Source organism: Podarcis vaucheri, assembly GCF_965113315.1.
Source record: "Podarcis vaucheri genome assembly, contig: HAP1_SCAFFOLD_262, whole genome shotgun sequence".
In the NCBI taxonomy this organism is placed as follows: Eukaryota; Metazoa; Chordata; class Lepidosauria; order Squamata; family Lacertidae; genus Podarcis; species Podarcis vaucheri.
Window position 1 is genome coordinate 12,501 of NW_028118684.1, and position 10,558 is coordinate 23,058.

Sequence of the window (10,558 nt, forward strand, 5' to 3'; positions counted from 1 at the left end):
TATTATGAAGTGGAAAAAGATATTTTTGTCTAACATGCACAATTTGTTTCCTACATGCCACGCATTAATAAAAGAAATATGGCTCATTTCTCGGTTTATTCCTGATAGAAAATCCACTCAAGAATCCTTTACTTCTGCTCAGTTTTTTCAAAATCTAATTTTGCTCTGTTCTTCTCCCCCCCTCCCTCTTTCTCTGAACATGTTTTTTGCCCAGCTAATTTCTAATGGGTGATTGGTTCAAATCATACACAGATATACAAATCTCAAATTACTAATGGATAGAGAAGAGGTACGATTTTGACGTTTGGCATAAATCTTTCTTTTTTACACTTGCATTATTCTATGTGTAGAAAACGTTCAGTTATCCAGTTTCAGAAATCCAAGACTAGCCTAAACACTTTTTTTTTTAAAAAAAGCATAAAACTTTATCTGGACTTTTTCAACATGGTATATGTCAAGGAATCAAACTAAGTGATAAAAGCAGAAAAGGGAAACTCTGTATCACTGAATATTTATGTTGGCAAGAGCTAACAATTTTATAAAAGCAAAACAAACATGGAGACAGTTCATTTAGAAAGAAAGAAAGAAAGAAAGAAAGAAAGAAAGAAAGAAAGAAAGAAAGAGGCTTCACCCTGTTACATTCCTTGAAATCATATAAATCAGTATTGATATCTCTAACGCTTCAAGCTAGAAGATACAAATGCGCTTTTAACCACAGACATTTGATGGCCCTGTGTCAAGGAAGTTTACTGTTGTTGCCGCACCTAATCATCATAAAAATTTCCTGTGAAATAATTATCCCTAAAACAATCAAGACAATGTATTTCAATAAAAGAGAGGATCGATTTCACAACAAACACTTGATTTATCTGTATTGATTAGAGAGGATCCAGTGTAATTTTAGTGAATTATGTCTGCCTTTCATTTCCCAGCAGAAATTTTTCTTGTGATGATCAAAAGACAGATCACAAACTACTACAAGATCTTTTGTGCGCTACCTACATAATATCAAGCTAATTACCTTTCAAAGAAACATTGATGTGCAAATGGACAAAGAATAATTTCTTCTTTATGCTTGGTACCTTGCTGCAAATTCATAGGACTGAGCTTACAGCACTTACCTAAGAGCCTGATGTCATCTTCTCAATTCATTAATACAGAAAATCAGGACTGCACTAAGAGTCGGTGTTAAAGGAACAAATCCAAGATGATCTTAGGAGAGAAGAATTAGAAAGATTAAGAAAGTAATATGATTTTTCTTCTTAAAGAGGAGTAATTTCAAGAGAATAGTTAACTCTGTAATGCCTGAAACTTTTTAAATAGCAAAAAAATGAAGACTGACTGAATTAGACAGCTATAAAGACAATCCAGTGGTGCTGAATTTTTGATATCGTTGCTAGTACGTGATAACTGAGGGCTAATTGGAACTAAAAAGGCTAGTTATTTTGTCAGACCAAAGTGCATTAGTTCCAGTCAATGTCTTTCTTGTCTTGTGCATTTTTAATCTGCTACAACGGTGATAAAAAAGTCTAACTTTATCTAATAACATCAGGAGAGAACAGATCATCTGGTCATTTTATATTACTCAAAGCATCAGTAATGAAAAAGGTGTCTAATTGCTCATATTTTCATGCAGTGACCAATTAGTATGTTTACTGATATTAAGTATGCACGGCTGGGTATAAATCCACAGGCATCATCTGAATTATCATGAATGCAGCCTTTCATAACCTTTACAGAGGAAAACGACTGAAAACAAAGATTAAATACAATTATTTACTCAATACACCTTATTGTACTTCCAGGGGAAAGTAAGCCCCTTTTTCATATTCTTAGGGAATATGCATTTTCCCACACATTTAAATAATCTTCTTGCTGAATCAAGGAAATCACAATGGTTGTTAAAACCTCGTATGATAAAGGAGCTATGCCTTGGCATTTTATTATTTTGCCTCACATATTCCGATTAATGCTTTTGCATTCGAGATGGATTTATTAGCTGTGATCTGCCATATATATATATATATATATATATATATATATATATGCAGGTTTTGGTGTCTTCGGGTGTCTTCCCGTGTAAGAGTCGGGGTGTCTGTGCGACGTTTCGACGAGGTCTCACTCATCATCTTCAGGCTGGTGCTTTCGGCTTCTTGTTACTGGAACAGAGCAGAGTCTGGTGTTTGAGTTCCTATAAATACTGTTGAGGGGTGTGGTGTATAGCCTCCAACGTTCTGGGCAAAGAGGAAGTTCCTAGATTAGTGTGCCTTTTCTTCTTTTGTTCCTTAATTACTTGAGGGATATCTTGGGTGATTTCATGAGTGATATTCAGAATATCACTGGGTGGGTCATTAAGTGTAGATTAGTTGCTAAAGCTTTCGTGTCTTGACCTCTTGAGCTTGTGAAGAGTTTTTCTGAGAAGAAGGCTGTGCTGCATTTAGTTGTGCTCTGGCTTGGCTTCGTGTATAGGGGCGAGCTATGGTTTTGTGCCTTGTGCCAGCCAGATCTGTGTAGGGATTGCAGGGGGGTGCAGCATCCGGAGGTGCCACTATAGTTTGGCTACTGGATGGAGTCTGTAATATGTCTGTGGAGAGGGTCTGGGTTTGGGTCTGGTGTGGTTGATTGGTGACGGCGTTCTGTGTGCCTCTGGTTCTGGTGTCGATTTTTGTGGGGAGGGCTAATTTCCAGATGTCTGGCAGGCGGGACGTGTCGTCACGCTTGTTCATGTTGTGAGGGTGTTTCTCTATCTCGATGGCTTCCATGATTATTCTCTTGTGGTGATGTTCCATGTTAAAGAGCAATTTGGAATCTGCAAAATTAATTTCATGTCCTGTTTCTTTCATGTGTTGGAAAAGAGAGGAAGTTTTTTCTTCTTTTTTGACGGCATTCTTGTGTTCTGCGATACGTGCATTTATTCGTCTGTTTGTTTGTCCAATGTACGTGGCTGGGCAGACTTTGCAGGGTATTTCATAGACCCCTTGGTTTTCCAGCTGGATTTTGTCTTTTGGGTTTCTGAGGATATTGGCTATTTTTTGGTTGGTGCAGAAGGCTGTTTTGATATTGTGTTTATGGAGGATTTTGCTGATTTTGTCTGTAGTGCCCTTGATATAAGGAAGGAGGGCCATGCCATTGTTTTCTTCTGTGTCTTGGTTTTTGGGGGGTGTTTCTTTTTGGATTAGCTTCGTAACCCTGTTTTTCTGGTATCCATTGGCGATTAACACATTTGAGAGATTCTGTAACTCAGTTGTCAAGTGGTCTTTGTCAGCCAGGCGTTTGGTTCTGGAGATGAGAGTCTTGGCTACGGAGTTTATTTGTGCAGGGTGGTGGTGTGATTGTGCATGTAAGTAGCGGTTGGTGTGTGTTTTTTTCCGGTAGATAGTGTGTCCTAGGGAGCCATCAGGTTTTTTGTAGATTAGGACGTCAAGAAAGGGGAGTTGGTTGTTGTCTTCTATTTCCATAGTGAATTGTATTTTGGGGTGTAGGCTGTTGAGATGTGTGAGGAAGCTATCTAGTTTTTCTTTCCCGTGTGGCCAAATTACAAAGGTGTCGTCAACATATCTGAGCCAAAGTTTGGGTTTGTGTTCTGACTTGTCTAAAGCATTGGTTTCAAAGTGTTCCATGTATTTCACTATGGAAATAGAAGACAACAACCAACTCCCCTTTCTTGACGTCCTAATCTACAAAAAACCTGATGGCTCCCTAGGACACACTATCTACCGGAAAAAAACACACACCAACCGCTACTTACATGCACAATCACACCACCACCCTGCACAAATAAACTCCGTAGCCAAGACTCTCATCTCCAGAACCAAACGCCTGGCTGACAAAGACCACTTGACAACTGAGTTACAGAATCTCTCAAATGTGTTAATCGCCAATGGATACCAGAAAAACAGGGTTACGAAGCTAATCCAAAAAGAAACACCCCCCAAAAACCAAGACACAGAAGAAAACAATGGCATGGCCCTCCTTCCTTATATCAAGGGCACTACAGACAAAATCAGCAAAATCCTCCATAAACACAATATCAAAACAGCCTTCTGCACCAACCAAAAAATAGCCAATATCCTCAGAAACCCAAAAGACAAAATCCAGCTGGAAAACCAAGGGGTCTATGAAATACCCTGCAAAGTCTGCCCAGCCACGTACATTGGACAAACAAACAGACGAATAAATGCACGTATCGCAGAACACAAGAATGCCGTCAAAAAAGAAGAAAAAACTTCCTCTCTTTTCCAACACATGAAAGAAACAGGACATGAAATTAATTTTGCAGATTCCAAATTGCTCTTTAACATGGAACATCACCACAAGAGAATAATCATGGAAGCCATCGAGATAGAGAAACACCCTCACAACATGAACAAGCGTGACGACACGTCCCGCCTGCCAGACATCTGGAAATTAGCCCTCCCCACAAAAATCGACACCAGAACCAGAGGCACACAGAACGCCGTCACCAATCAACCACACCAGACCCAAACCCAGACCCTCTCCACAGACATATTACAGACTCCATCCAGTAGCCAAACTATAGTGGCACCTCCGGATGCTGCACCCCCCTGCAATCCCTACACAGATCTGGCTGGCACAAGGCACAAAACCATAGCTCGCCCCTATACACGAAGCCAAGCCAGAGCACAACTAAATGCAGCACAGCCTTCTTCTCAGAAAAACTCTTCACAAGCTCAAGAGGTCAAGACACGAAAGCTTTAGCAACTAATCTACACTTAATGACCCACCCAGTGATATTCTGAATATCACTCATGAAATCACCCAAGATATCCCTCAAGTAATTAAGGAACAAAAGAAGAAAAGGCACACTAATCTAGGAACTTCCTCTTTGCCCAGAACGTTGGAGGCTATACACCACACCCCTCAACAGTATTTATAGGAACTCAAACACCAGACTCTGCTCTGTTCCAGTAACAAGAAGCCGAAAGCACCAGCCTGAAGATGACGAGTGAGACCTCGTCGAAACGTCGCACAGACACCCCGACTCTTACACGGGAAGACACCCGAAGACACCAAAACCTGCATTCCTGTACCCGTGAAAATCTACGAAAGCATATATATATATATATATATAAAATTCATCTTTCATTTATTTTTGGTGCCTCTGTAAGAATAGGATCCATTTTGTTTATGGGGTTAAGTACTAATATTAATTAAGATCTCTTAACTAGGGCTAAGAACTAATATTGTAATAAAAAGAGGCAGGCAATCCCCAGAGTGGCTGGGGAAACCCAGCTAGATGGGCGGGGTATAAATAATAATAATATATTATTATTATTATTATTATTATTATTATTATTATTATTATTATTATTATTACGGATCATGATGGGGGAAACAGAAGCTTCCAATTATCTTTTAAAAACCAAGCACATAATTTGGCCAAAGTGGGTGGGTTAAACCACAGAGCCTAGGACTTGCCGATTCGAATCCCCGTGACGGGGTGAGCTCCCGCTGCTCGGTCCCTTCTCCTGCCCACCTAGCAGTTTGAAAGCACGTCAAAGTGCAAGTAGATAAATAGGTACCACTCCAGCAGGAAGGTAAATGGTGTTTCCATGCACTGCTCTGGTTCGCCAGAAGCGGCTTAGTCATGCTGGTCACATGACCCGGAAGCTGTACGCCGGCTCCCTCGGCCAATAAAGCAAGATGAGCGCCACAACCCCAGAGTCAGCCACGACTGGACCAAATGGTCAGGGGTCCCTTTACCTTTACCTTTTTAAACACATTTAACAAAGCAATCCAAACTATGGAGTAAATTATGCTGGTGTAACTTACCCTCCAAACTCCATTCAGGAGCGGTACTGCTGCCAGTTGAGCTGGCTCGAACCCAGGAGACAGAAAACAAGCCTTTACACCACCCTTTTTGCCAGTGTAAATTCACTGGGTTGCACCAGGTCACATGGGCAAGCTGAAGAGTTTGGAATAGGGTTAGCTCTCCCTGATCTGTCGGCACCACACCCAGGGCACTGGCCAATAACGTCTCCTTTTCAAGACATACCCTGCCTTTGGCTCAGCCAAGTGAGTCCCTATGGCGATCACACAGGGTCCCTGGACATTTCACCATGTATTGATCCCTGTGCCACCACTTTATGTCTCGCTGCCACCACCCAGGCCCCACCTGGTACAATACTGAGTCCATTCAGGGTTAAATTGGAACATAAACTTCTGTTTATTTATTGCAGTTTAACAAGTGTTTGGTTTCATAAACGGTATCGGTCAATTACAATCATGGGGTGCCTATCCAGACCTATAACTTCTGCTACCTGCTCTCACTCACTAAACCACCTCTCAGATATTTACTTGTCTTCCTAGCCCCTAACTATTCCTGACTCAGCTTATTTTGCTACACTAACTCAACCTACCCACAAACTCTATCCCAGTTCCCTCCCACTCCAACCAACCACCCAACTCCCAACGAACTCCCCTTTCGCCCCTCCTAGAGCTGGTTTTATAATCCCTCTGACTCCACTCCCTGGGTCCTGATTGGGTAACCTGTTTAACTATTTCTCCTCCAGCACTCTCATATGTTAACATCACAGCCCCAACTAAGCCAGGTGGAAGACTTACCCCCAGAGTATCTCCAGCTCAGGTGGAATAAAGGACTTCATCCAGCGTAGCCCTGGCCAGGCTGGGCCACCCATGAGGTAGGGTGCAGCAACAACCTCAGGCGGCAGGCTCCACGGGGCAGCAGATCCTGATATAGATCATTATTCCTCCCCCCCCCCTTGTTCCTGTTGCAGATCATCCCTCGGCCCTTCTTCCCTGGTGGGGAGGAGGCACCATTTAGTGGTAAATCTTGGGTAACCAAAATGTCTTGGGAAGGCCCTGGTTCAGCCAGAGACACTGCCTAGTGCAAACTCTGCTTGTCCCAAGTGCCCTTGGGTTTGGGTTGCTTCCCAAATCCCATTCAATTCAAGGAGACAAGTTTAAGCATGTGCTTAACTCTCCTAGTCAAATTGGTGGGACTCAAAATTGGCTGGATCATTTCCTAAACGGTTCCCGCCCCTCATTTGTGTATTATCAGATTTTATTATTTTTCATTGCTAACTAAAAAGATGTAAAGGCAGCCTTGGACAGCTGGGGGGGGGGCGGAACGTTGTTGACAACAGTATTATGTTGTTCAGCTCTTTCTTTCTTCTTTTGGTCCAAAGAAAGAAGAAAACTGAATCTGAGCTTAAGAGGGAAGATGGTTTCCCTTCGTGTATCTTACTGGATACCTTAGTTGGTTAGAACATGGTGCTGGTAACGCCAAGGTTGCAGCTTTGATCCTGCAAATTCCTGCAATGCAGGGGGTTAGCCTAGATGATCGTCAGGGTCCCTTCCAACTCTACAATCCTATCATTCCACCTTTCTCTAGAGACTGAAAATACAACCCATTATCTATGCACAATAATATAGCTCTATTCATACATGGCAACCCCCTGTATGCATAAGAAACTGCTACAGGATTCAAATTGTGGATCTAAACCAGGCATGGCCAAACTTGGCCCTCCAGATGTTTTGGGACTACAACTCCCATCATCCCTAGCGAACAGGACCAGTGGTCAGGGATGATGGGAATTGTAGTCCCAAACCATCTGGAGAGCCAAGTTTAGCCATGCCTGAGTCACAGAACTGGTTGCACAACTAGATTCCACTAGATTCCAAAACTGCAGCAAGGGACTAAAAAAATGTTGCTTTGCTCATGGTAGTTCCCCTCCCCGCTGTGTTGGGAGAAGTCTTCAATTCAGTAGTTACCAACTCCTAATTCCAGTTTTTGGAAAAGAGCTCCAACCATTAAGGACTCAGGGTCCCAAATATTTTCCCAGCTTAAGCTGATTGCTGCGCGCGCACACACACACACACAAACACTTAAATGATATTTTGTTTCAGAAGCTTATTCTATACATAAATAAATATGTGATTTAAACTATTACGGTGTATTATGAAAGGCTGCCTTATAAACAACACTTACAGTCCTAGTCTGTGCTTTTTTTCTAAAAAAAAAAGGTCAGGGGTACTCTCATTTTGACTCAAGAAAATCACCATTTTATTGTTCAAATTGGGAAAAATAAATACAGAAAATGGACATTCACAAAATGTTTAGGGGTCTGCGTACCCCTGCATACCCCCCAGAAAAAAGCACTGGTCCTAGTCACTTGTGAGTCCCACTGAAACTAGTGGATTTAGCAGTGTATTATCAGTGGTAAGACTGCGCCCCAAAAACAGTACATTTAAAAGAAAACACAGTTGAGACCCTTCTAATGTGTTCTGCCCCATTGCTTTCATATTGGCTGCTTACCTGGCCACCTTGGGAGCAATGCCGGGGTTAGCTGTGGGGATTGGAAACAAAATCAAGATCCTGGGTGGCTTTGATGACAAAATAATATTGCCTAGGAAAGGGCTATTATTATGGTAGCTAGAACAAACCTCATACACATGACCTCTTCAAAACAGATCTACCTTTTTTCCTTTTCTTAAGTTGCCTTTTCCTAAACTAAAATAAAAAGCAGCCACAGATTACTGCTACTTTCTCAAGTTCACTTAAAAGTAAAATATATAAGCTTTGTTTTATATAATTAGATTAAAATTGAATCATTACAAGATTTGCATTTTTGTTGCCTAGACTGAAACCTTTTTCTGAAATAGTCAAAGAAGAAAACCAAGCTTTTATCTAGAAAGGGAGTTCTTGAATTTTAATAAACCAATAACAATGTTATTGTTGGACAGGTAATAATTGTCTCCATATAAACTGAAAAATATTGTTTGGAGTGATTAATATACAAAGCTGCATTATGCATTTGGGAGTGTTGATGCATAATTTTTAGTTCTAATGTTATTATGTAATTGAGAGAACATGTTCATTTGCTCTAATAACTACTAAGATGCACTTAATAAAATGAAATGTAATAATACTTGTAATTTAATCTATTCATGGAAGTAATTTTAAAAGTCTACTATTCTCCTTAATGTAGATAACATTCATAATTTATAAAGTGTTGTGATGCCGAATTGACAATGCCATTGTTTTTTCCACTCTGAGATGATTCTGCAGCCTTCATTATCTGCATACCAACCTCAGGATTATCAAGGGCAAACAAAAGATAATTAACACCAGAAATAGGCAAATGCAGAAGCTACTGACTGAGGTTTTTCATTTAATGCAATACCTCAGAAAACCTGGGAAATGGAGTAACTGTTAAAAACCATTTTCCCCAATGCAGAAACACACTTTTTATGCATATTTAAGTTTGTAGACTTAAAATGATATTTTGGTTCTAAAGATTATTTCTCAAAAGACTAATTGCTATAATCTCTACTTACCACCCGCATTATGCGAGTAGAAAAAAAAGAAAGTATTATTCAAAACAGAGAATTTCAATGCTTTACACTGGACTATTGTCTACAGTAGCAGACTCATAGTAAGGACACCTGTGCTATATATATTTACACATTTGCCCCCTGACTTTTGAAATTATATTTGTTTTTGGGTGCCTCATTTTCCATGAGGACAAACAGGCCGAACAGAAGAACCTGTAAAGAGTGGTGAGTTCTTGAGTTAAAGCTTATATGAGTGCATGTGGGGGGGGGGTCTCATCTATTGGCACTAGGCAATAAAATAAAATAAACGGAAACATGGAAATTCTAAATCTTACTAATTTATTTGGGGACAAAGTTAAATAAAAACTTGACAGAACTTAGTTCCTCATTTATGGGCTATGACCTAGAAAGCCTCATGAAGTAATTGGGACAAGGATAAAGATTTGGAAGCGCTTTGTGCTTTACACCATCTTCAATTGCAACTTGACTAATACACGTAGTATTACCTGTATTTAACATGGTGGTTCCATTCCCGGCCCTCTGAAGAGCCTCGTCCCATGTCTTTCCACCGTCTTCCAGGTCCCAAAAGGATGTCACAATTGCGTGTCAACTGTACTCGCTTGCATGAGTAATTCCTTATTGTAGTACCTTGTTTACTCCTGCTCTGGACTGCATTATATCGCTTGAGCTGCTCTGGATAGAGAATTGCAAGTTGTCTTGGATGGCATTTCACTCCCCGTAAAATAGAAAGTTCACCTCTTTGGAGTACTTCTGGATTTGGCACAAACTAGTTAGGGACGCGGGTGGCGCTGTGGGTTAAACCACAGAGCCTAGGACTTGCCAATCAGAAGGTCGGCGGTTCGAATCCCCGCGACGGGGTAAGCTCCCGTTGTTCGGTCCCTGCTCCTGCCAACCTAGCAGTTTGAAAGCACGTCAAAGTGGAAGTAGATAAATAGGTACTGCTCCGGCAGGAAGGTAAACGGCGTTTCCGTGCGCTGCTTTGGTTCGCCAGAAGCGGCTTAGTCATGCTGGCCACATGACCTGGAAGCTGTACGCCGGCTCCCTCGGCCAATAAAGCGAGATGAGCGCAGCAACCCCAGAGTGGGCCATGACTGGACCTAATGGTCAGGGGTCCCTTTACCTTTTTAATGAGCAGCTGCGGCCACAAGAACATTCATCAGCTTAATCTGATATGCCAGTTTGTTTCTTTATAAAGTTTGTGGAGCTCTTTTCACCACTG

At 41.2% G+C, this 10,558-nt stretch overlaps 1 long non-coding RNA gene across 1 annotated transcript in view; it reads right to left on the reverse strand.

Annotated features, from left to right (window-relative positions):
* Nucleotides 1–7,817, reverse strand: part of LOC309524471 — an 18,566-nt gene extending 10,749 nt beyond the window's left edge. Inside the window, exons 1-2 of the long non-coding RNA XR_014215938.1 lie at nt 6,586–7,817; nt 1,122–1,212 (exon numbers count right to left, since the gene is read on the reverse strand). This is a non-coding gene — a long non-coding RNA (uncharacterized lncRNA). The remainder of the gene's footprint in view (nt 1–1,121; nt 1,213–6,585) is intronic.
* Nucleotides 7,818–10,558: the final 2,741 nt, after the last annotated feature.